General features: G+C 56.2%; 1 protein-coding gene across 3 annotated transcripts in view; it reads right to left on the bottom strand.

The window, feature by feature from the left end:
* The window catches only part of AHDC1 (AT-hook DNA binding motif containing 1), a 74,409-nt gene extending 57,605 nt beyond the window's left edge, over positions 1 to 16,804 (bottom strand). For 2 of the 3 annotated variants that reach the window (XM_017856403.1, XM_017856406.1), the window contains exon 1: positions 16,705 to 16,758. The gene's annotated coding sequence lies outside the window, so the exon portion shown is untranslated. Of the gene's footprint in view, positions 1 to 16,704 lie in introns of all 3 variants that reach the window. The other variant, XM_017856405.1, reaches the window with a different exon arrangement.
* Positions 16,805 to 24,965: the final 8,161 nt, after the last annotated feature.

Below are 24,965 nucleotides of genomic sequence, written 5' to 3'. Positions count from 1 at the left end.
TCCCCTCTGGGGCTTGGAGTCAGGTCTTGGCAAGACCCCCCAACTTCTGTGCTGAGCCCCTAGCCCCTCATTTGGAGTGCCCCAAAATCCATCTCTGAGGACCCCTCACTTTCCTCCACTCTTTGGCTTAGGATGCTCTGGAAGAAAGCCCTGCTGAGGCCCAGAATCCCAAGCCAGAAAATGCCTGACCCAGTTGGCTAGACCAACCAACCCCTAGGACGTGATGCCAGAATTCCCTCCTACACAAGACTAATCGGCTCACTGCACAGATGGGGAAACTGAGGCCGGGGAGGACAAGGCATTTTGTTTGTGGTCTCCCAATGACCTAGTAGGAGAACCTAAAGCTCTCTAAGGGGTCTGTTCCATGTCACCGCTACAACACTGGATTTTCAGAGGGCAGCTCAGTTCCACGCTGCCCCCTCCCAGCCTAGCTAGCCACTGAGGCCTCACCTCCATAAGCCCATCCGACAACTTTCCCTTCTGTCCTATGCAGCAACTGGTTAGACCTCAACCAACCTCAGTTCCTGCCCTCGGGCTTGCTGTTCACATAGTTTGCTTGGAAGCTCCTTCCCCAACTTCTCCCTGCCCAAATTCTACCAGCCAGCTCAATACCAGTTCCTCCATGAGCCACCCAGAACCCTGACAACTTCCTTTAAGCTTCTGGGGTGCAGCTGAAGGTGAAGACTCCCTCTCTGCGGTCTGCGTGATATGGTTATCAGGTGAGCTTTCTGTACACTAAGAAAAGAGTCTGGGCCCCAGCAGCTGGCACAGTACCCAGCTCTCAGAAGATGCTCAGTAAATCTCTTCATCTGATGTCCCCCCATGTCCAAGTGATAACTGACAATAATGGCTGTCATTTATTGAGCAGCTACTACAAGCCCAACAGGTGCACTGCCCCATCCTTGCACGATGAACCCTGCTCATAGAGGCTGTATGATTTTCCTAAGGTCACTCAGCTCAGGAACTGGAACCCCACTGATCCTTAACTCTAATTGAATCTCCTCTCCATCCTACTCACCACTTCTAGGTTAGACCATCATCTCCCACCTGCACTTCCTAAGCCCCTCAACTAGCCTCCCTGCCTCCAGTCTCTCCCTCCCTTGGTCCTGCCACCAAAGATTTCCCCTTGTAGCCCACTGGATAAAACTCAAGCCCCAAGGCATGATATCTACACGCTGTGACATCTGCCTTCTGGCCTCTTTGCAGTGTCTCCTCTGGTCTGTGAATGTCCCTCCGCTTTCCCAGCATAACACACTTGATTCACTTCCAGGCTTTGCATACGCTATTCCCACTGCCTGGAACACCCTTCCCACGCTTCCTCTTATGAATTCCTACACATCCCTCAACATCCAAGATCAAGGGTTACTTTACAATGGAGTTGGAAGAGACAGGCAACAAATAGGCTGGTCACAAAACTGAGAGCCCTGTGAGGGAAGGGCTCATGTCCATCTTGGTCACTACAGTATCCCCAGGGCTTAACTCATCAATGCTCAATCAATATTTGTTGAATGAATCAGTGAATGCTCTGTATAGACCTGCTGACTAAACAGACAAATGACAAAAGAATACAAGGCCACAGTAGGCAGGGCCGGAGGTAGACGGGGAGAGACTGAGGCCAGGAAGGGCAAGGACATGGTGAAGAGCAGTAACAAATACCGTCAGAGCTAATCTGCAGCAGGCCACGCTCTTGGCAGAGACAGTGTTTATGAGAGACAGAGGAAGGAAAATGATGGTGTGAGGGAGGCTCTCAGTGTGTGTGTGTGTGTGTGTGTGTGTGTGTGTTTGTGTACATGGGCAAGAAGAGGTGAGGACACGTGTGTGCTGCATTTGTGAATTGGCCTGTGTGAGAAGGCAGGGAAGTATGCAAACATGTACATGTGTGTGTTTGTCAGGGGGCTGTGTACGCATGCCATGAGGGCTTGGGTATGTATGAGTGTGTGTGTAAGGCTGTGTGTGTGCACAGGATGCCATATGTGTACATGATGGAGGTTGTGCACTTCCGCTAGGAGGGAGTCATTGAGAAAGACAAGAGGAGACACACGGAGGGGCAAGTGAGTGAGAAACTATATATGGGGGGCTGTTGTGAACATGTGCATGAGGAAATGGTGTCCCTGCGAGTGTGACCAGTGGGGAACATAGGTAAGAGGTGTCAGGGCTCTGCTGAGGGTGCAGCTGCCATGGCCTTGACCACAGGCCTGGTGCCAGAGGTGGGGGCTGGCCCTGGGCCCAGGGTGGGGGGTTCTGACAGAGCAGAAGATTCCTCAGAGTCCTCCCTGGAGCCACAGGCGCCAGATTACCATGTCCCTAGGCAGGGAGGTCGAGGAGGAGGCCCAGATGTGCGTGCGCCTCTACATCTGTCCACAGTAAAACCTCTGGGCATTTCTTTGTCTTTGTCTGTGCCCGGGTGTGCACGCCTGTGCTTGTGTGAGTACCACCGGCTGTGTGTCTGTGCCTGTCTTTGTCTCTATATGTTTTGGGCCTTTGTCTCAGTGTGTGTGGCTGGTGATCTATGCCTATCTGCATGGCGGTGTCTGGTTTTGTGGGTGTCTACGTGTGTCCTAGACTAAATGCATGTCTAAGTAGTGGGTGCCAGCATCCTGCTGGACTGCTGTTTGCATTTGTGGGTCTATGCGGCCTCGGTGTGAGTGAAGGCAGATTGTGTTTTTGAGACTGTGGGTCTAGGCCTCGGTGTATCTAAGTGTGTGCTTGTGTTTCTGTATGGGAGACTATGCCATGTGTTGTAGTATAGAGATGCTTATCTGTCTGTGTGATGTTTGTGAGACCAAGGATATGTGTGTGTCTGTGTCTGTGTGTGTGTTGGGTGTGAGGGGTTTGTCACAGACTGGTGAGCAAGTTAATCTCAGACTCCGTGACACGTGGAATAAAATCACACTCCCATAATGGGATCATTCGTCTTCCTGTCCAAGGAGAGAACCAACTCTTCACCCTCCACCCTGGGGGAGCCAGTGGGGCCAGGGCCAGGCACCGGCCCCCACCCAGGCTGCCTTCTGGCCTCAGCACCCCCACCCCCTCCTCTGCTGCACCAGGCTCATTCTGCCTCCAGAGTGCCCTAGTGCCCACTGTGGGCTGGGCAGGGCTCCAGGACATGTGACTGGGCCTTAGAGGCCTGTCCTGGGCCCCCTGCCCCACACACTGCTGAGGAGGGCCCTGCCCTGAGATGAGAGCTGGGGGTGCAGGAAGGACTCTTTGGGCCCCTCCTTCTCCTGGAGGGGAGGGATGAGCTGCAGGCCCGGCTGGGATTTTCCATCTCTCAGCAACAAGATTCCTGGTGAGCAGGCTGCGGGGTTTGGCAGGGCGCCTGCTGGAGACCCGCCCTCACCCGCCAGGATGCCTGGGTCCCTGGGGCCAGGCAGCAGCGGGTTCCCTGGGGAGCTGGGGGTGGGAGGCCCACAACTCCAACCTACTGTTTGCCTGGGCCTGTGGGAAAGCCAGACCCTTCCAGGCCCATACCTCCCAACCAAAGATGGCTCCCCAGCACCCCCAGGCAAACCACTACCCTACCTCTGGCCTCCCCCAAGCCCCAGCCTTAGCTTAAGAAAGTATTCCCAGGCCAGCCACCCAGCACCACCCGCCCCCCACCCCTCAGCACACACCCAGCCTGGGTTCTGCACCTCGCCTCCAAGTGCGAGGGCTCTCAAGGTGAGGGTTTTGCTTATCCTCTCAGACCTAGGGGTCTGAGGACAAGGCTGTGTGTCCGGTATCTGCTAAATCCCTCTTGGTCTTAGCTCTCCTTCCTGGCTGGGCTGACAGGCACCAGGAGAGGATTTAAGGTCCAAAGTTGGGGAAACTGAGGCAGTGAAGCCCTCCGCCCTACTCATCACAATGAGTCAGAGGCAAAACCCAGTCATCTGGACTTGTGTTAGTGCTGCCTAGCAATAGTGGCTGCAGTTCTTTCTTTCTTGTGGGAGGGTGCAATTTCCGGAGGGGATGAGCATCAGCTGGAGGGAGTGGGGAATGGGCAGGTGGGCTCCCTCAACCCTCAGCACCTTGGATGAGCAGTTGGAGAGCAGGTTTGCTAAGAGATTAAGGTTGAGGAGGAGAAACGAGATGCTCCATGATTTATGAACCTAATTCTTCTCCCTTAAATTCCCCTCCAACACCCACTCCCCAGCCCCAGCCTGGTCCCTCCAGGGCCATGCTGTGGCCCCAGGCCAATGTCAAAGCCCTAACCCATCCATCAGCTGTTGCCAGGGAGTTTCCACCCCAGTGGGTTCCAAAGGGAGGGGCACAACTGACACTAGGGGCTCAGATTGATGGGGAGAGGGCATGGCCCTAAGGAGTCTGCCAACAGACCCCTACACCCTCCCAGAAGCTGGGGGCTCACAACACCCAGGGAGGAAACTAGGCTGGTGGGTGGGCCCAGGAGGAGGCAGCCTCCCAGCTCTGGCACCACACCCAGCTCTACCCTTTCAAGAGGCCAGGAGATCTGGGATCCCATGGGGCCCTACAGCTCACAGGGTGTGTGACCTTGGGTGGTGACTGCTCCTCGCTGGGCCTCAGCCTTCCTACTGCACAACGCAGAAAGTGGCTCAGATATCCCAGGCGACCCCCTTTCGGCTCAGCCCCCTTAGCATTAAGCCCTGCCCTCTGTCCAGAATCTGGCCCAGATAGGGTAAGGTCACAGCAGCTACCTGGAGGAGTCCTCAAAGCCACCCAAGTCAGAGCTGAAGAGTTTATGGTGATTACCCTCCACCACATGCCCATTTTCCAGTCCCTGAGAGAGGATCTGGAGTCTGCACCAACATCTGAGTTTTACTGGTGAGGCGGTTAAGAGGACATGCTCTAGGGACACATAGACCCAGATTAATGTCCTAGCTGCACTGGTAACTCGTTATATGAAGTCCTGTTCCTTTTCTCTGCCTCAGATTCCCCATCTGTAAAATGGGGTAATAGTGCCTTCCTCCTAGGACTGTTGAGCTGAAATGAAAAAATGCATGCAAAGGCCTTGGCACAGTGCCTGATACATAATAAGTGCTCGAACAGTGGTAGCGATCATAATTGTGGTTAGTATTAACATGAATCCAGTGGCCAGGGAGAAGTGGAAAGAGGGATCCCTGACCTGGCTGGAGGCGATGCCAGCTTCATCCTTGAGCCAGATCAGGACCCCCAGGGTCTCAGCCCAGAAGGGCCAGACCAATTCCTTGAAGCCCCCCAGCTGTCTCCCCTATTCGTTAAACGCCTCTCATTAGTAAGCCTGGGCACCTGCCCCTCCACGAGTAATAAGCCTCATTAGTATCTTAGCCCCAAGCTCTGAGCCCAGAGTCTATATGTGTGCACACGCATGAGGGTAGGGGGCTGCAACAGGCCACCAGCCAGGAGACAGCATCCTCGCCAACCACACCCCCTGCCTGTCATCCGCAGAGCCTGTCACCACCCAGCTTGTCACCTGCCTGCCTCGCACCCGCACCACCTGTCACCCACCCAGCTCGTCACCCACCCAGCCCATCACCTGCACCACCTGTCACCCACCCAGCCTGTCACCAGAGCCGCCTGACAGACATCTGGGTGGGGGACAGGAGATGGGGAGGAGAAGACCACAGGGGTGCAGAGCTGGGGGCCCCAGAGACCCTGTAGGACCCCCACTTCAGCTCGGCATCCTGCAGCATCGCCATGGCAACCTCTCAGCCGCAACCACTTTCCCAAACATCCCCCGCCCTCCCCCCCCAGGCCCTGCTCTTAGCTTAGCTGAGCTGAGGCTGAGAAGAGCCTGAGTGACAGCAGAATGGGGCAGGAAGGAGGGGGCTCCCCAGCTGGCTGGCCTTAACCACCCTTGCGCCCCTCTGGACTCGGTTACTCCATCTGCAAAATGGAGGGGCCGGAACGGAGGAGGCCCTGTAGACAGGCCATCCCTCTCCAGCCTGGATTGGCTGAGTCGGCTGCCGGTTAACCTGTGAGGGCTGGGGGGTGGGACGAAAGGACCAGGGTTTCTGGGTTCTTCCATACTCCTCTACCTCGGGCCCAGCTCACAGAGGCTGGGCCCCTGGCCCAAGCTCACACAGCAGATGAGGAGGCACAGGCTGGACAGGAGAGGGGCTCTGCCAAAGAACTGCCAGCTGGAGGTGCCATACTGGGTGACCCAAGGTGACCAGGGGCAGAGTTGGCCCCACCTCCGAGCTGCATTATTTATAAAACCCAGAGCAAGGAACTGAGCAACAGCTGCGGTGCTGCCCCTCCAGGGGGCACAGGCCTCGGTGGAACGGAGAAGACACGGTGCCTCCTCAGGGAAGACCCCTAGGGTCCCGGGCTCCCTCCAGGGCTGGCTGGGGCAGGGGCTGAGGTGGGGAAGGGGGAGCAGCTCCGTCCCTCCCCTCCCCCTCCACTCCTCCAGGCAGGCAGCGATAGGATTACTTCTGCATGACTGCCCGCTCCACAGGGTTCCAGAGACCCTCCTGCCTGCAGCAATCTTTAAAATTCCTCCAGCCCAACCTCTCTCCCTCTCTCCCTGCAGTGAATGCTCCAGAGTCTACCGCAGTGTGCCCACTGCTGCCGCCACCACTACCCCCAGGCAGGCTGGGACCCAGGTCCCTGGTGTCCATGGGCAAAGATGGTCCCATTCTCAGGGTGTAGCCCTGTGTCCCTCAGAACCCTCTAAGGCCCAGGCCCCGGCCCATTCCCTCTGGCCCTTGGTGCTGCCCCAGTCCCACAGCTATGGCTCCAGCTGGGGTCAGGCACGCCAGCTGCGCCAGGGCGGACGGGCACATATGTACAAACACCCCCGGTGGATCTTGGCATGCCTGCCCGTGGGCTTTGCTGCCAGAACCTGGCTGCCCCACCTCTGCTCCGAACCCCTCCCTATCTCACCAATTCCTGCTACCCTCCAGGGTGGGCAGACAGCTGGACTAAGCCAGTGCCTGCGGCTCCCCAGGGCACAAGAGGCAGGCAGGAGATCGATTCACTGAATTTTTTAAGGCCCTAATGGAGCCTGCATCCCAGGACTTGCTGGACTGGGACACAGGCGATGTCTTGGGGACCCTTCCCACAGCACTGCCATTGCCTCCTCTTTTGGGTCTTGGGCGTCAGTGGAGCCCTTCTGTGAGCCTTCCCTCAGCAAGAGAGGAGGCACGAGGGACCCCTAGGAAAGAGAAGGGATTTGGGGGCTGTGAGCAATACCCAGAGCCCCCCTATCTCCCCAGTCCTAATGCAGGCAGAAGCAGCTCAGCCTCTAAATCACTCCCCTCATGCTGCCCTCTGAGGCGGATTCTGTGCATCTGTAATTAGGGGGTGGAACAGATGGTGGAGATTCCGTTTAAAATCATGCATCTAGTAAAGTAACCTTCACTGTCGGAACTGACTCCCAGGGAGACCAAGCCCTGCAGCCTGGATTTGGTGGTAGGGGGTAGTGTCAATCCAGCACCTTCCCCATCCCTCTCCCTGAAGCCCCAGGCCCCATGTCCCTCTCAGGTGAGCCAAGGGGTTGGGGAGGGGCAGTGATTTGGCAAGCACTTGAAAAGTGTAGGCTGGGGGCAACTCCCCCTGCCCCCCTCTCCCACATACATGCCAGAGCCAGGGCAGGGCTGGGTACTGAGAGTTTCCTGGCTGAAAGACCAGGGTGACCAGGTGCCAACGGGCTCTGCCCCCACCCCAAAGGTGCCCCAAACCTTCAAGCCCAGGCCAGGGTGCCCAGAGCACAGGGTCTTGGGTGGGGCAGCTTTGAACCAGATGTCCAGCCTCACTGTCCAGGAATGAAGAGCCTGGGGCGGTGAAGGGGTGGAGATGCCTCCCCAGGCAGAGGAGGCTCTGGGAAGAGGGGGAGGCCTGGGCAGCAGAGAGAGAGAGAGAGCACACAAGAGTGAGCAATGTGTGTGACAGGCTGAGGCTGTCTAGGGGAACAAGGTGGGGGAGAGGGTGTGCTGGAATGTGCCAACGGTGGGAGTGAGGGTTGCAGAAGAATTAGGCGGGGTATGTGACAGGGTGCCGTGGGGTGCAGGCAGAGCACAGAATGGGTGCAGGGTTGTGACTCCCTGAGGCTGTATGTCTTTGTGTATAGGTGTGGTATCGGGGTGTTTGGAGAGGTGTAGGGGTGTCCCCGGGCCCTTAGGTGGCTGAGGAAAGTACTGGAGCTGAGACCGTCTGGGGAGTGGTGGGGCCGGGCCTTTAGGACTGCCTGTCGAGGAGGTGCTGGGATCCAGGGGGCAGTGTGCGCATGTGCACGTGCAAGCTTCAGGAGGTATTAGAAGATTCAGGGCCTGATCTGTTAGAGATATACTATAACTGAAGCCATGTCTCTGTGTGTTTGAGGCAAATGTTGTGGCTACAGAGGGTGTTCTTGTTTGAGTGGGTGTTTGAAGCAGTGAGTTTATGTGTGTTGTAGGGGAAGGTTGTATGTTTGGAAAGGTATAGGAGACGATATCAGTGTTTGGGGAAGTGCTGAGCTATAGTTGGGAGAAATGGTGGGGGCTGTGGGCAGAGTGTGTGTGTCTGGGGAGGTGTCAGGGCTTTGAGGGTGTGAGTCACTGGGAAGGTAGCAGGGCTGTAGCTGGGTCCTGGGTGTATCTGGCAAAGTGTTGGGGTTGGATAGGCGGTTGATATGCTGAGGGTGCGGTAGCTCTGTGTGTGTGTGTGTGTGTGTGTGTGCGTGTGTGTGTGTGTGTTGGGGTGTTTAGGGATGTATTGGGGGATCATAAAAATCTGGGTTTTAAGTACTAGGGCTGTGAACATGTGCCTGGAAAGGTGTTGTGGTGGGTGGAGGATGCACTGTGGTTTTGGGGAGGAGCTGGGGAGTGTCTCTGGAAAGGTTATTGGGATTTTAACTGGGTACCTGCAAGGGTCTGGGGAGGTGTTAGAGACCTGAGGTCCCTCTGTACGTGGGAAGGGAAGAATGGGTCTCTGATATCAGAGATGTGCCACGGGCTATGGTCCATGCGTGGGCAGGTATGAGGGCTGTAACCGGGTTCCTGGTGTTGGGGAGGTGTTGCAGGTGTGTGGGTAATCATGTGGTGGTTGTGTGTTTGGGGGTGTGTGCATGTGAGGTAGCTGGATGTCGGGGGGTGTCTATATGTAGAGTGTGTGTGGAAGTGTGTGGGCTGGGTGTTGTAGGTGGATCAGTTGTGTTTTAGAGGTGTTAGAGCTGTGAGTGTGTATACGGGGCAGTCGTCTATTTAGAAGGTGTTGGGAGCTGTAATTGAGTCCCTGTGCCCCAGAGAGGTGATGGAGCTGCAGGGTGTGTGTGTGTGTTAGGGGGGATGCCCCTCTGGGAGAATGAAGGGCAGCGTCCTGGCCTTCACTCCGGGGCCTAACTGGGGGCTACCCGCTAGAACCCCTATGGTATGGGGTGCCTGTGCGGGGGTGTTGAGACAGGCAGTCCATCTGTCTCAGCCTGTGCCCAGGCCCAAGGAGCAGAGCTGCCTCCTCGCTCCGGGGGCAGCAGCAGATCTGAGCCCACCCATCTGCCTTCAGATGGTCGAGGCAGGAGCCTCCACAAAGCTGCCTGGAGGGCATCACTGTGTTTGAAGAGACACAGGCTGGGGGTGGGGGAACTGCACAGCAAACAGTCCTCACAGAGGCTCCTTTAAAAACCACTGACGCCAGGAGAGAGGAAGAGGGAGGACAGGGGCGGGTATGTCTGTCCTTGTGCATCTGTGTGGGTCAGTGCCCAACTTCCAGGCCAGGGGCCCCTTCCCACATGCTTGTGCTGGATGTTCCTGTTCAGGTAGCACTCAGGCCTTAGCAAACACCACTCCAATCTAGGCAATAGGCTCCCAGCCTCACACCTGAACTACACCCTCATATCTGCACAGTCCCTACACTCACACGCACTCATACACCTTCCCACATGCATGCCTGCCACTGCACCCTCACAGTGCAGTTTGCCCCATGCCCTTAAACCTTCGTCTATGTACCCCCATCACACATACCCCACCCTGCAAAACCCACAGTTACACACACCCATCTTACACACACACCTATCACATAAATGTGCATCCACACATACATACCTGACAAGTCACTCTCACACATACACCCACACACTCCACACACCTTGGAGCTCCCTGTCACACCCATAATTTCTTATCTCCCATACACCCAGGTCTCTTCTACCCCCACTCCATGTATGACACTCGCCATCCTTCTACCTGCAACATGGCAAGCACATGTTTATACGACACATGCCTCACCAACTTTGAGACAGGCTCCCCACTACCAACCCCAGCTGGGCATTTCTCGGTGTCCAGCCCAGGCCCTGAAAGGCCTTCCAGAAGGGCTCTCACCAACTGCAGAGGGACCTTCTGCCTCCCCCACCCTGCCAGGCTGGGTCAGAGTATGGTGGGGAGTCGGGTGGCAGGGGCAGGTTCTCTGTGCTCCTGGTGTGATGCCACTTGTATGTGTGAGGGTGATAACATGGTCCTGAGACCCATGGACAGGGCCTGTGAGTCAACACCGTATGGGGAAGAAGGCCACCAAGGTGCGTGTGTCACCCAAGTTATGTTCGTGAGACGTAGAATGAGTGTGCGGGTAGAGATTTACATGTTCACAAATGTGTGTGTGTGAGAAAAAGTGGTGTGTTTAGTGTGGTGTGTGTGTGTGAGAGAGAGAGACAGAGAGAGACGCAGCCTGGTAGACAGGTGTGGCCCAATGGGGGCTGCATTTATACAAGGGACATTTCCCCAGGTGAGTGTGAGGGGTTTCCCAAGACAGGGGAGAGTTGAATCTGCAACCTGGTGGGAGGCTCAGGCCGCTGGCCAGCTCTTCAAGGGCAACCCCTCCCCTACGAAAAGAGGGAGCAGGGAAGCAAGGGCTCTGGCGGCTTCTCCTCTCTTGCTCTTCTCCCTGGAGCCCTCTTTAGGCAGCTTGGAGGCTTGAGCTGGGGTGAAGGAATGGAGACTTGGCTGCCTGGGGGGTTTTGGGGAGGGGAAGAGGAGAAAACACCTTCCAGATTTCTCATCAAATCCCTGTTGTGGTTTGTTAGCCTCCAGGCTTCTCCTCCCTCCCTTCCCTCCCTCTCTTCTCTGTCTGTCTGGGTTTCCCCTTTCTTAGTCTTCTTCCTGTCTCTCAGCCTCCCCATTTCTCTCTCCTTCTCAAATCTCAGTCACCTGTCTCCCTTCTTGTCCTCTAAGTTCTCTGTCTTCCATTTTGCCTCCTCCTCTCTTGGGCCAGCACCTCTTGTCTGTCCGTCCTCCCTGTCCCAGGTCCATCTGTCCGTCTCTCTCCGTCTGGTCTTTGTGTGGTGTCTCTGCCATCGTTCCCAACCACCCAATCGTGTCTGCTTGTATGTGTTAGTCCTTCCAAGGGTGCCCACTCGCTTCCCCCAAGTGCACCCTCCCCAGTCAGGCAAGGGCCCTCCTCCTGCTCAGGGGGGGGATAGGGGTGCAGAAAGCTGCAGCTTTCTGGAAGCTTCAGTAGGCAGCCTGGGCTGGAATTGGAGTTCGGGGCAGCCAGGCTGCAGAACGGCCCTCCCTGGGCTCCCAGGCCAAGGACCCCAGAGCAGAAGAGGAGGAGAAACAGGGCCTCATTGCATTTGGGGTTTTTATGGTTGTGTGGAGGGGGGCTGGAGGGGGGCCTGGAAGGGGCTGGAGGGGGCTGAGAGGGGAGGCCAGAGCCTTCACTTTACCCTCACTTCACTTCACCATTGCCCCTGGAGCCAGGCCCTGCAGGAGAGGGATCCTCGATGCCCACCTTCCTCATCCCCTGGCCAATGGAAGAGATGTTGGGATCCAGGAGGGAGGGGCCAGGAGAGGCCAGGCCTTGGGGGAAGGAGGGGCTGGGAGCCAGGGCTTCCTGTCAGCTGGGCTGGAGGGGGGCTCCTTCCCTACTCGTTTCCAGGCAGTCCCTGGGGACCCCTCCTGCTCTGGTCCCAGTTCCAGGCACGAGGGGTTGTTCTTGCCAACTGCACTGGGGCCATTCCCACCTCCATCAACCCATAGGGACATGGGGGGATCAAACCAGTGTCACCCCCACAACGGTGGAGGCTGGTTGTGGCCATGTAGTGACCCTGGCCCTGTCTAGGCACTGGCCATCCTGAGTCTAGCACCTCACACATACATATATACAGTGCATCCCAGTACGCACCGCCTGCCCACGCCCCCCAACACCAGTACCCACCGTCATGACATGAACGCAGAGACCAGTACCCTACCTTGCACCGGTGACAGCGCCCCCGTCACAAAGCCAGCAGCTTCAGACAGCATCCCTCAACATTCTTCCTGGCTACTCTATCCCTGTCCCCCACTCCCTCTCCAATAGCTCACAGTCCAAATCCCACAATGGATGGGGAAACTGAGGCCCAAGAGGAAGGGATGGGAGGACACAGTCATCCCTCCTGAGACCCAAGGATAGGATCATAAATGAGGAAAGAAGAGATGCTGCAGGGGCAGAATCAGGCTCCTTCCTGACCTACCACGGGCAAAGTCCGTATTGGCTGCACCCTCCACACAGCCCTTCCACTGGGCCAGGGCCAGGGCCAGGGGCTGGCTCCCTCCCTCTCAAGCTCTCCTTGCCCCTGGTTGGGCCCCCTCCCTCTCCCCCGTTCTGAGCAGCCCTCCCTGCCCTCTCCCTCCCAGCTCTGGCTCTCTCATCCTCAGCTCTTGGAAGCCTGACTCACTGTTTCCCCTCCTCTCTCCCCTCCCTCCCTCTCTCTCCCGGCAGCAGCGGCGCCTCCCCCTCCCCTGGGGGGGCTCTGGCCACAAGGGTGCCCGCCTGCTTCTCTCCCCAGGTTCCAGCCCCCTCCGCTCCCAGGAGGCCCCCTGCAGCTGTTCTAATTCTCTAACTACAGTGAGGTGGAGTGCAGACAGCCCAGATCCCAGCCTGGCCTTGCCAAAGGTATCTGTGACCCCCATGCTGGGCAAGTGGCTCCTCTCCCTAGACTTGGCTTTCTCTTATCAAACAAGTGGGGGGCGTCCAACTGGATGATGCTCTTGGCAACTCTGGGACCCTAATGTTTCCCACTTTTATAACCTGGGTGTCTTCTGGCACAGAGCACCTGACAACCTGTAGTGTGCAGTACCTGCCACAGGCCACGCCCCCCCCAGGTCCCAGTAAAAGCTCAGCTGTGTTCCAGGCATTTGGGGAGGGCAGAGGGGAGATGCTACCCTGGGACTAGAAGCATTTGTCGAAAACCCTGGAATCCCTCTGTCTCCTCATTTCCCTCCTCCTGTGAGAGTCTCTCTCTCTCCCCGACCCCCACCTGTCCCTCTCCCTCTTCCCAAACATCTGCTTGTCTCTCCTCCAAAAACAACCCCAGAATCTGAACCTGGGTGAGAGGCCCTCAGTGCTGCCTCTTCTCTGGCTCCAGGGTGGGGAGTGGTATATTCCCAGGCCTCCTTGGTCCCCGGCCCCCACCTCCAGGGGCTGTAATCCCAGCTCTTCTTGCCTGTTTTCTCTTTCACTCTCATCACTGGCTTTGGTCTCCATCTTTCTCTCTCTTCACCATGCATGTGGCTGTGGGTCTCTCCTCCCCATGCCCCCACCCCCTCCCTGTGGGGGGGCCCATCTGCTGGCATTAGCAACAATGTTACCCTTGCTTCCTCCCATAGTCCCCAGCTCCACTCCATCCTGGCTTCCGCCTCCCCACTCTGTCCCAAAAGACCCAGGGGACCCAGAGACAGAGCTGGGCTCCATCCCATAATAGTGAGTCTGCTTGACCTCACCAAGCCAGACCAGAAGGGCCTGGGCATCTGGTACGCAGGCATGGCACCCCCTGGTCTTGGGTGGCTGGCATGAGACACAGAGCTCTGTGTTCTACAAACCAAAAAAAAAAAAAAAAAAAAAAAAATTGAAGTTGACCTGGGGGTGGGACAGAGAGGGGAAGGGGGAAATGAGGGAGATCAGGTTTGCCTGGAGGAAGCCCCTGTCCAATGGGGAACAGAAGCATAGAGGAGGGAGTGGTTCAAAGTCAGTGTTCCAGGCTGATTGGAGAACAACAATGTCCCTCTGGGGCTCTGTCAGTCCAGAACAGCTCCCCCTACCCAAATGTCTTCTGCCAGGGGCAGTCTGCCCCTCAGGCCTCCAGCGCAACCATAGCAATCAGGTGGAGACCCCATCTTTTAATCTTCTGAGTCCAAGTCCAACTTCCCTACTGTACACCTCCACTTAGCTCAGCAGGGGGTTCCAGAAGCCTCCCAGCCCAGATCTAAGTACATGCAGTGGGGGTTAACAAAGCCCCCCAGCTCCCAAACCCCTTCCCCAAAGGCCCCATCAAGGGCTGGGGAGCAATGCAAAATAACCCCAGAATCCTCATGCATTGAAACTGAGAAGCTATGCTGTCCATTTACAGCGCCTGAGGGTGGTAGGGGCTCCCTGCCCCCACGACCCTGTTCCAGACCCCCCAGCCCAGCAACAATAATAAACAGCTAGCTCTTTTTCTTTATGACACCAAATTTCTCCAAGCCCAACAGCTCCTTCCATCACTACCTCAGCCATAGATCACATTAAAAACTCACAGAGGGCAACTTAAACACATCACATTTGTTTCTCTCTATATTATTTCAAAAGTAACGGCATTAAAAATGGATTTTACTACAGAAAATAAATATCAGCACGTGGGCCGGGAGCCCAGATGGAGGAGAGAGCCCACCAGGGGAATGTCCCTGAGGGCTTGGGCAGTTAGGCACTGACCAGACTAGAAAGGCCGGGCTACACCTTGGGCTGTGGGGGATTCCTGGGGAGGGGGCAATGCCTGCCCACCTGGGCATCTGCCCCAAAGCCGGATGAAGAAGGACAAGTCACTGGTTTGGGCTGGTGGCCACTGGTCCCCCAAAGCTCATGCCCTCACTGGTCTTTGCAACCCCTGAAGAGTGGGAGCTCTGGGGCCAGAAGTTCACCAGTCTCTGGGGATTACTCCAACTATTGACACAGCAGGAGAAAAAAATGAATTCAACTTACTATCCAGTTTGATTTTCCATTACTATAAAAATAAATATACATCTGCTCAAAGGAGGGAGATGGCAAGCAGCATGCACATGCCACCTGGGGGGTCCCCCCACAACCCAGCCTGCCTGCACCCCCCTACGCCAGGCTGGGGGACAGACAGACTGGTAATCTTTCACTTACAGTCCCAGCTCACACAGTCACACACACCGGGCCACACGGAACAGGAACAAGCCAACAATAGAAACACCCCAAATGCCCCTGGCAGGACTCTGCCCAGGCCCGGGCACATGCCACCGCCCAGCCGGCGGCGACAGCAGCAGCGGACAAAATGTGGCCACCCTGACCCGGAGGCAAAGCTTGTCCTCACACCCTGAGCTCTGCCCAGGGAGCTGGGGCCAAGTCCCGCCTGACACCAACTGGTCCAGCGGGAAACGCCTGCCCAGCCAGACAGGCACAGGCCCCCCAAGGGTCCCTCCTTGTGCTCAGGGACCAGGCTGGTGCAGTCCGGCCCTGCCTCCCAGGGTGACGCCTGGGCCCAAATTCAGCTGGCCCTGCCAGTCAGGCACTGGTGCAGAACCGAGGGCACCAGGCTCAGCCCCTCCCAGCCCAGCCCCAGGGCCCCCAAGCTGGGAGGGAGGGGAGACTCCCCACCCCTCCACATCTGGCCCTGGCCCCCAGGGTCTGCGGTAGAGAATTCCCGCCCCCGCTTCTCTCTCTCCCTCCTCCCGCTCTGTGCCCGCTGCCCGCCTCAGGGACAGCCCCAGCTCCCGCCTCCGGCCAGCAAGGCCCACATCCTTCCTCCCTCAGCTGGCCCCTTCGCCTGGCAGGAGGCTGGGGGGTCAGGCTGCTGGGGAACCCCCCCAAGCTCCCATCAGTCCTCATCCCCAGCCCCCAAACTCTGGGTTGCTGTCCCTTTTCCTGTAGAACAGGAAACAAGGTTATTTCCTAGACTCAGAGCCAGCCCCCTGCCCCTCTGGCTCTGCCCGGGGACCCAGACCCAGCAGGGGAAGGCGCCCTCAACCAGCAAGCAGAGATTCAGCAATTCACCCCAGCTCCCTGCCTAGGGGGCTGACAGCTGTCACTCAGCACCCCACCCCCTGGGGAAGAGGGGGCCGATTCAATCAGAGCCCCAGAGGAAACGCATTGATAGGCGATTATTTATTTATTTATGCAAAAGTGAGCCGACTTTGTTCGCCAGGTAACCGGGCACGCGGCCCAACCCCTTCAGCCCTAGCCGCCCCCAAATCCCTCCTCCGCCCCACACCCCCTCCGGGTCATTAGGTCCCCGCCCCTCAACTCCCCGAGAGCCAGTGGATCCTAGGGATTTGGGGGTTGGAGGGGAGGGGCTCCTCCCTCCGCAGTCTCCCCTTTTCCCAGCGCCGATCCTAAAATCCAGCCTTGTTCTCCGCTCCCACGGTCCCCCCTTCATTCCCCCCCCCACATTCTCAGCAAGCTGGAGAGCAAATTGCAGTTTTAAATCCAAAGGCGGAGGGAGGGGGAAGGAGGAGGGGCGCGCGGCAGCGCTGGGCGCGCACCTCGCCCCGAGCCGGGGAGCCGCGGGGCGGCCAGGAAACCCGAGAACCCACCCCCTCCCTTGCCCGCCACCCTTCCCCTGTCCACGGGCTCCCCCTCACGCCCTTTTGGTGTCCCGGCCTGCGCTGGCCCGTGTAGGGATTGTCGAGCGCGAGCCAAGCCGAGCCGCGGGCCCGCGGTGGAAACAAAGCGATCCGCACCGCGGGCACCGGCAGCCACCGGGTCCAGCGGACCGGCCGGGGACGCGGCCCCCCCGACGCTGCGTCGGGCTGAACAAAAAGAGCGCAGGGCGCGGCCGGGTCCCAGAGGGGTTCTGGGGCTGGGAGGAGGCGCCTGGTTACTCACCGGAGTGCTGGGCTGCCGGCTCCGTGGTCCGAGCCAGGCGAGGGGTTTAGGGGGCGTCCTGTCCTTCCCGCGGTGGCAGCGACGCGGGCGCCCGCTGCTGAGGAGAGGAGTCGTGGGAGGAGCCCTGAGCCGCGCCGCCTCGCTGACAGCATTGGCTTCCGCGCCTCGGCTCACATTCCTCCGCCGCGTAACTCCGCTGGACACGCCTCCCCCTGCTCCCGCGGCGCCCCCCACCTCGATCACTCCTCGCTCTCTCTGCGCTCCCCTCGCCTCCCGCCGCGCACACACTCTCCCCAGCCTGACACCCCCGCCCCCACCCCCCAATTGCAAACCTGGAGGGAACGCGCCCCCGGTAGTCCTCCTGCTCCTCCTTCCTCCGCCCTCCTCCCTCCCCTCTCTCTGGCTGTCTGCTTCTCTCAGACTGTCTTATTTCTCGCTCTCTCTGCCTTTCTCTGTCTCCAAGCTGGGTGGGAAAAGGAAATGAGACAGAAAGCAGACGCTGGCTTTTGGTGTGGTAGCTGATTCCCCAATCTCTCCCTCCCTCCCCTCCTCCTCCTCCTCCTGCCTTCTGCTCCTCCCCTGCGAGCGGGCTGAGCGCAGCCTGGCGGGTGGCTCGCTCTGCGCTCTGCCGCCCGCCCGCTGTCTGTCGTCTGGGTCGCCTCGCTCGCTCTCCCTCCGTCTCTCGCCCTCGCCCCTCCTCCTGCTCTCTCCGTTCCGGCCGCGCCGCCGATGCCTCTGCAGCGTCGCCTTACCTTCGCCGCTCACCATCCGGAACCCCTAGGGGGAGCGCGCGCCGCGGCACGCCGGGACTTGTATCCCCGCCCCCGGGCCGCTCCCGGCGCGCGGGGGCCGCGCTGCTGCTCCGACGGCGCGGCCGGGAGCCCCGGGGACCCCGCGCCTGAGGCGCGTCTGGCTGGGGCGCGTCCTCGTTTACCAACGGGCGCAGATCCTCCCCAAGAGTTACAAATGGTCCCCGTGTTCCTTGTCTCCACCGGGGGGCTCTGGATCGAGCGGAGGTTGCGAGTGGGAGTGAAGGGGCGGGGTCTGAGAGTGGAATGGGAGTGGAATAGGGAACCAGGGGATTAGCCAAAGGGGCTGCGACTTTCTGGGGCGTCCCAGTTAAATGGGAGGAGGAGAGGACGGAGGAGAGGACCGGCTATCTCAATCTGGGGACGTTATCCTTTTCTGAAAAGGTTTCTTATTGAGTAAAGTGCAAGTATTTATGGCGGGAGGCCTGCTGGGGCGGGGCAGCGGGGGAGACCCAGCCAGCGCTGCCTCCTCACTCGGTGACCCCTCCTCTCAAACTCCGAGCTCTGGGTTTCGCCCTTGCAACCCAGTTTTCCTACATGTCCAAGGGCGGCGAGGGCTCAGAAGTCTTGGATAATCCACATATAGAACACACACACCCTCTTCCGAATTCTGCTGAGCATTTGCGTTGTGTCAGGAAGCAGGATTCAGATTGAACGGTGCTGACCTCCTGCCGCGGCCGGGGGCTGGGCTCAGCACTTTCACCTACCTCCTCTTCAGGTCACATCTGTTCTCCAGCCCCTGGCTCCTGGGCCCCCTGCCTAGCCTATCCCACAGATGGGAATGTGCGCTGCTAAGGGCCTTGTTACCGCCCCCAGAGATGGCTGAACTGCTGTGGTAAAATTGTGCTGTTATTTCCATTTTAGAGATGGGGACACTGAGGCCCAGGTTCTCCTGGTTAGCAAGTGGTTGAGCCCAGCTGGGTTTGAACCAGGGTCTGACTAACTCCAAACCCCACAAGCTTAACCCCTGGGCTATGGCAAGCAGTTGTGATTCCTTCCATTTCTGTAACTGACCTTCTTTCCCTGTGTCTGTGTGTCCTTTCTTGGCACTTCAACAAATGTTAACTGAGGTATTCAGGGCTTGCAGGGGACTCGGAGATGAATAATGCATAGTGGCTGTCCTGTCCTGTGTCCTAGGTGTCTACCAATGCCGGCCCTGACTGGCCCTGCGGCAGTCCCACCTCATTGGACCACCTCATCTGTGTGTCTGATGTTCCACACTCTGTGTCTGCTGGCCTTGTCTATCTTGCTCCAGGTCTGAAGTTCCTAGAGCAGTGCCTTTGTCTCTGGCTTCCCTGTTTCTGACTCTTCCTTTGGCCTTGCAGGGTGATGGCCAGTGTGTGACAAAGGCAGCTGGTGACATTTTGCCAACTGCAGCTCCCTGGTCACTATCTTCCCCACACCTCCACTCCTTCCAAGCTCCTTCTCTATGGCAGTCCAGTGCCCCCAGAGGACAAAAGATGGGATCTGGGGAGCACTCTCTATTGACCCTTGGCAGAGGGTGTGTGCAGCAGTAATAGGAGAGGTCTAGGGCTCTAAACGGGACACTATTGATTTGGCATCGTGGGACTGCCATGACCGGCTGGAGAGACCGTCATCTCGGAGCAGCTTCTCCTTGCAGACAAGTTAGACCTTGGGTTCGAAGATTTATTCATTGAATGGGAAATATAAGGTCAGATACTCATAAAAGTGTGGCTAAAGTCATTAGAAATTCTGCAGCTCCAAATCCTGGGCCTGAAGTGATCGCAAATAGATGAGGCTTTGGCACCTTGCCCTAGCTGGCCCCCTATAGGACAGACAGACTTTGGCGTTGGGGAGGGTGAAAGAGACCCAGGTTCCTCCTCCTTTCTCTCCCTTCCCCCATTACCCATTAGATTCTGCCCCTGGACATGAAGACTCTACTCAGTTTGAATCAAGTTTTAGGAGGGAGTTGGGTGGGATAATATAGGATGGTTTCTGGGGTGTGGAGAGCCCCAGTAGGCTGGGATGAAGGGGAGTTTGGGAAAAGCATGGGAGGGGGAGGTTAAGTAATGAGATGCAGAGGGCAAGATTGGTAGGGCCCATGGCTTCTATGAGTTAGAGGGAAATAGAAATTAGGTAGGGTTTCCCAAGCATGCCCCTCCCACCCCAGGCTACTTAAGCGTCCCCTCCCCTGTGAGGGTGAATTCCGTTAGCCCTTAAAGTGTTGATCATCACTGGAAACCAAGCATTGCAGAGTCTACCTGTTATGTGGGGCTGGTCTTTTCGTGGAACCTCTCCAAATTGTGTTGAGTTGGGGGGGGGGGTCTCCCCAAACTCAAGCTGTCTTCCCATGGGCTGCTGCTGCCACCTAGTGTCTAATCTCCATGTCTGCTTCAGCAGTTCGCAAGCAGGAGGGAAAGGAGGCTTGAGACAGAGGACACAGGTTCTGGAAGCGCCTGAATCATCCCTCTCTGGGCTCAGCTCCCTCCAGCCGCTTTTGTTTCAGTGTAAGCAGAAGGTGGTGTAGCTAGACCCTAGAAAATAAAGATGAGAGTCTGGAGATAAAGTTATGGAGCCTTGGGTTTGAGAGGCCATGTGGAGTAGGAGCCAGACAGGCCTGGTCCTGATCTTGATTTTACTTGTATGTCCTCAGTCTGTGTGAGTCTCAGTTTTCCTGTGTGTAAAATAGAAGCAGAGCTGTTGAGAAGATTAACTGAGCACATAGATGTAAAAGCACTGTGAAAACTGGCAAGGGCATGGTAAGAGAGATGATGAGTCACACTAATAATGACAATAACTGACAGGTCCCAGCAGCCTGGAGCCAGGCCCCCGGGCCTCATGGAAAGGGCAGGATAGGGTAGGGACTAGCATGGCCCTCCCTGAATATGGAAGTTCTGGGGCTGGCCCTACTCCTGGGGCTGCCTCAGGGGAGGTGTGGACTGCTAGAGGGTGGTTCAGCCCAGTATGAAGAAGGGGAGACAGAGGCCTAGAGAGGTTGCGGGCCTATCCTAAGCTATTGAGCTGCAGATCCAGGAACAAGAGGCCTATTGGACTAGAGCCATTATGGCCCTGGTTTTCCCCTTCTTTGGATGGGAACAACTCAAAGCTGGAGCCCAAGAGACCATGCAAGCAGGAAGCCTCCCTCATTGTGGTACAGTGGGGACTAAGGCCCCCAGGCCCTGTTAGCCCTCCTCCTGGGCCAGCCTCTTTCCCCTCCCCCGTGCAAGTCCTCCCACATTCCTCTAGGCCACAGGAAACCCCAGCTGCAGCCCAGACTTCAAACAGCTCCTCCCTCTGGGGCAGGGGGTGTGGGAGGAGAGGCCAGAGGCCAGAGGGCAAAGGTCAGCTTTGTTCCTGCCGGAGGTGGTAAGGGACCTGGGGAGACAGAGGGGAGCAGGGTCGGGCCCTTGACAGCCACGCTGAGTGTGTGTGAATTCCTGTGGCCATCAGGGTTGTGTAGTTCCCGCTGTGCGCCTGTGTCTGGGGGATAACTGTGTGTCCTCGGTTTGCTTTCGCTTGCGGGCCTGACTTCTGTGTCTGAGTGTGAAGCAGTACATGTTTGTCTGTGGGCACTCAGCCTGGGATCCCACTGACATGTCTGTAGGTGCCATAACTTGTATCGCTATGTCTGGTTCATTGGCGCGGTCAAAGCTACATATCCTTATATGAAGGTGACCTGGTATGGTTCTTTGTGTCCAAGGGTGTGTCCCTCTTCTGCCTCTTCCCCTCCCATCTTTCCTCCCCATTGTCACCAAAGGATTCCTTCTGAAAAATGAATCTGGCTGGGCACGGTGGCTCACACCTGTGATCCCAGCAGTTTGGGAGGCCAAGGCGGGCAGATCACTTGAGGTCAGGCGTTTGAGACAACCCTGGCCAATATGGCAAAACCCCATCTCTATTAAAAATACAAAAATAAGCCAGATGTGGTGGCTCCCGCCTGTAGTCCCAGCTACTTGGGAGGCTGAGTCAGGAGAATCACTTGAAGCCGGGAGGCGGAGGTTGCAGTGAGCTGAGATGGTACCACTGCACTCCAGCCTGAGCAACAGAGTGAAACTCCGTCTAAAAAAAAAAAAAAGTGAATCTGACCTTGCTACTACCCTGCTCAAAACCCTTCAGTGGCTCCCCATTGCCCAAGGCTTAGGATCCCAGCTCAAGTGCGTGGCAGACAAGACCCATGCCTGCCTTTGCCGTCTTCATCTTTAGCCACTAACCCCTCTGAAATTTCACACTCCTAGCACACCTACCTAATTGTAACTCCCTGAGCAGTCTCATTTCTTGCCTTTGAGCTCACTTAATTCTGTCCAGTCTGGAATGCCCTTCTGTTGCTTCTTTCTTTACCAAGCAAATTCTTACTCTTACTCTTACTCTTGTTTCTCGTGAATCAACACCTCCTCTGAGAAGCCTCCCAGACTTCCCCCAGCCCAGTTGAGTTAGGACTCTCCCCTGTTCTCCCACATAGCTTTATTGTCATTTTCTGCCTGCATCTGTCGCATTAGCACCCATCACCATGAAACTGTGACCTCTTTGAGAGCAGGAACTGTGCCATACCTCCTGTCCTGTGGTGGGAAGTTTTTGAAAAGACCTGGTTCTCTCATCCCAGGGGAAAGTTTCTTGCAGTTTTGGATGTAGTACTCAGAGTCACCACTAGAGAGAGTGTGAGCATCACTGCAGGACCATCCAGGCTGTGTGTGTGTGTGTGTGTGTGTGTGTGTGTGTGTGTGTGTGTGTGTGTCTTCGATACTGTACCTGGAAGACAACTACTGGAGTGGAGAGAGGATCCACTCAGCTCAGTCCTGGAGCAGTGGGATCCAGATTAGATTCCATTCCCCACAATGAGTCCTGGGTCCCCCAGATTTCTTCTTTCTTTTCCCCACAACTCAGAGCCCATACCCCTTGGTTTTCCCCCTCCTACTTCTTGCCTCTGACTCTCCGTCCCTCTTCTTCCATGCCTCATCTTCACCCTCAGCCCTCCCATGCCTAATTATTGGCACTTGCCTAGGCTGAATGGGCCTTACTCTACCATACCTCTGGGCCTTTGCACATGCTGTTCCCTCTGCTGGAGATGACCTCACCCTCTGGCTGCTTCATCAAGCAGATTTTTATTTCACAGACTCCAAGAAATCCCCCAGACTTGGCTCCCAGACTGACCTTGCCCCTAAGTGTTGTCATTGTTTACTGTTCTGCCTCCTAGACAGGACCAGCCTACAGGAGACATCAGTAGATGTGTGTGAAATTAATAAATGACTTAGTACTTTTACGAGTACAATCCTCAGCATGTATGGAGCTACCCCTGAGCCCTGTGTGCACCAGGCCCTTCCTGGTCCTGACTCTGGGTCCATATGACACTTTCCCAGGCTGCTCCTTCAAATAAAGAAATATGACCCGGGGAACACATGAGACTTTGAGTTCAAATCCTGGCTCTACCATCCGCCTGTATGACCTTGAGCCAGTGTTGTAGCCTCTCAGAGTCTTGTTTCCTCTTTTGTAAAATGGGGATAATCACACATCTGTGCTGCCTTGTGGTGAAGATCAAATTAGACGATGCATGCGAAATACCCAGCATTAGTCAATTAGGTGTCCTCTTCCCCCACCATGAACTTGGAAATAAAATTGCCCTCTGAGTCTTAAACAGTAAAATCCACGCATCACGGAGGAGAAGAGCCAGGTGGGGGAGTGAATGAGGCGAGAGATGGTTTTGTAAACGACTGAAGAGTTTTGTGAACGGTGCAAACCGCAATCAAGGTGACCCGCCTGTAATCTCAGGGAGGCAGGGCGAGGATGTGATTGAAATTGAGAAAGCAGAAGCCTAATCAATTGCATTGTGCTCTATCTGAAGGGAACAGAAGGCAGCACAGAAAATGGGGTGCAAGGGAGAATTCATCTAGCTGTTTCAGAGGGAGAGACAAGGAAGGCACCAGTAGACACAGGGATTCCAGGCTCAGGAGGCCCTGGTCTCTACTGAGGACCAGTGAGGGGCCTGGTGAACTCCGGGTGGTTCACTGCCCTGCTGGGCTTTCGTTGAAACCAAACAGGCATCCGGGTACCAGACAGAGCCCTGTAGGGCGGACAAGAATATTCTGGTCCCTGAAAAAGGCTATGGAGACTGAGAGCACTGATTTTGGAGTCAAAAGACTTGGTGTAAGCCCCTGCTCTGCCACTTCTGTCCTGCTGATTCACTTCACTATGCCTCAGTTTCCTCATTAGCAACATGAAGATACAACAAACTCCTCCTCATAGGGATCTGCGAGGATAAAATGGCAGCATGCATGCACTTAGCAGGATGCCTGGCACAGAGTCAACAATTTGCAAATGGTAGTGACAAAGAGAATTAACATGTATTGATCATTTGATTACTATTTCAGAGATGAAGAAATCGAGGCTTGGAGAGGTGAAAAATTTACACTAAATCACACAGCTAGTGAGTGGTGGAGGCAGGATTCACACCAGGCACTACAGCTCCAGAGCCATGCTCTTCTCTGCTTATTTCATGGCAGGTAGAATCACTGACCTCTGGCTTATACATCAGGCTCTTGTGAGTTTGGTCAACCAGAAACTGTAGCCCTTGGGAAGCCTTGGCCCCTGAGACTTTTTCTGTAGAGCTAAGGCTCCCACCCCTATGACAACCCCTCTGAGCAGCCATTTGGCTTCTCTCCATCTTATTGCTCTCATTCAGCAACCCCCAGCACAGGGCAGGACACAGGGAATTCTCAATCTGCATTGATCGTCTTATCTTTCTTTCCTTTAGGTCACCCAGCATAGGAGGATTTCCAGGGAATCTTCCCACCAATAACTAGAGGAGGAAGGATCATACACACACACACACACATACACACACACACACAACACACCCCACAGATGCTCTCTTCTCAAAGCCTAGAGGCAATGAAGTCTAGTGAAAAGACTATGAGCTTTGGTGTAAGATCTAGGTTCAAATCCTAGCTCTGTCACATACAGCTGCATGCCCTTGGTACATCATGTAACCCCTGAGCCTCAGTTTTTTCACCTACAAATGGGACTAATCACAGAACCAGGCTCAGGACTGGATTAAAATGAAAAGATAGCTGTAAATACATCTGACATTCAGAGGACACTTAATAAATGAGTTATTATTATTACAGTTTTCCTCCTCTGCTTGACTATGAACTCCTCCTCCAGTGCAGGGACAGGTCTTATTCGTGTTTGTGTTCCCAAGGTCCTCCTTAGCAAAGAGTCAATGCTTTGCAGAGTCAATACTCAGTAATGATTTGCCAATTGCAGCAGTGATTCCCAGCTTCCAGACTCCTTCCCTGTCCTTTCCCTTAGTAAGTCAGATGGTCAACAAAAATTTACTGACGGGAGAGGTGGGAATCTTTATTCCCTGCTCCTCTTGTTTCCACACGGAGGCATGTCAGCTTCCAGAGTTTCTCTAAGGGGAACGAGGGAGTGTGAAGATTCATCGTGGCACAGGTGCACTGCAGGTTGTTCAGCATCCCTGATCCCTACCTGTAGGAG

This window comes from Rhinopithecus bieti, unplaced genomic scaffold, assembly GCF_001698545.2.
Source record: "Rhinopithecus bieti isolate Rb0 unplaced genomic scaffold, ASM169854v2 scaffold_41082, whole genome shotgun sequence".
Classification (NCBI taxonomy): Eukaryota; Metazoa; Chordata; class Mammalia; order Primates; family Cercopithecidae; genus Rhinopithecus; species Rhinopithecus bieti.
Note: the sequence above shows the minus strand (reverse complement) of the source record. Positions and strands in the feature narration are given on the sequence as shown.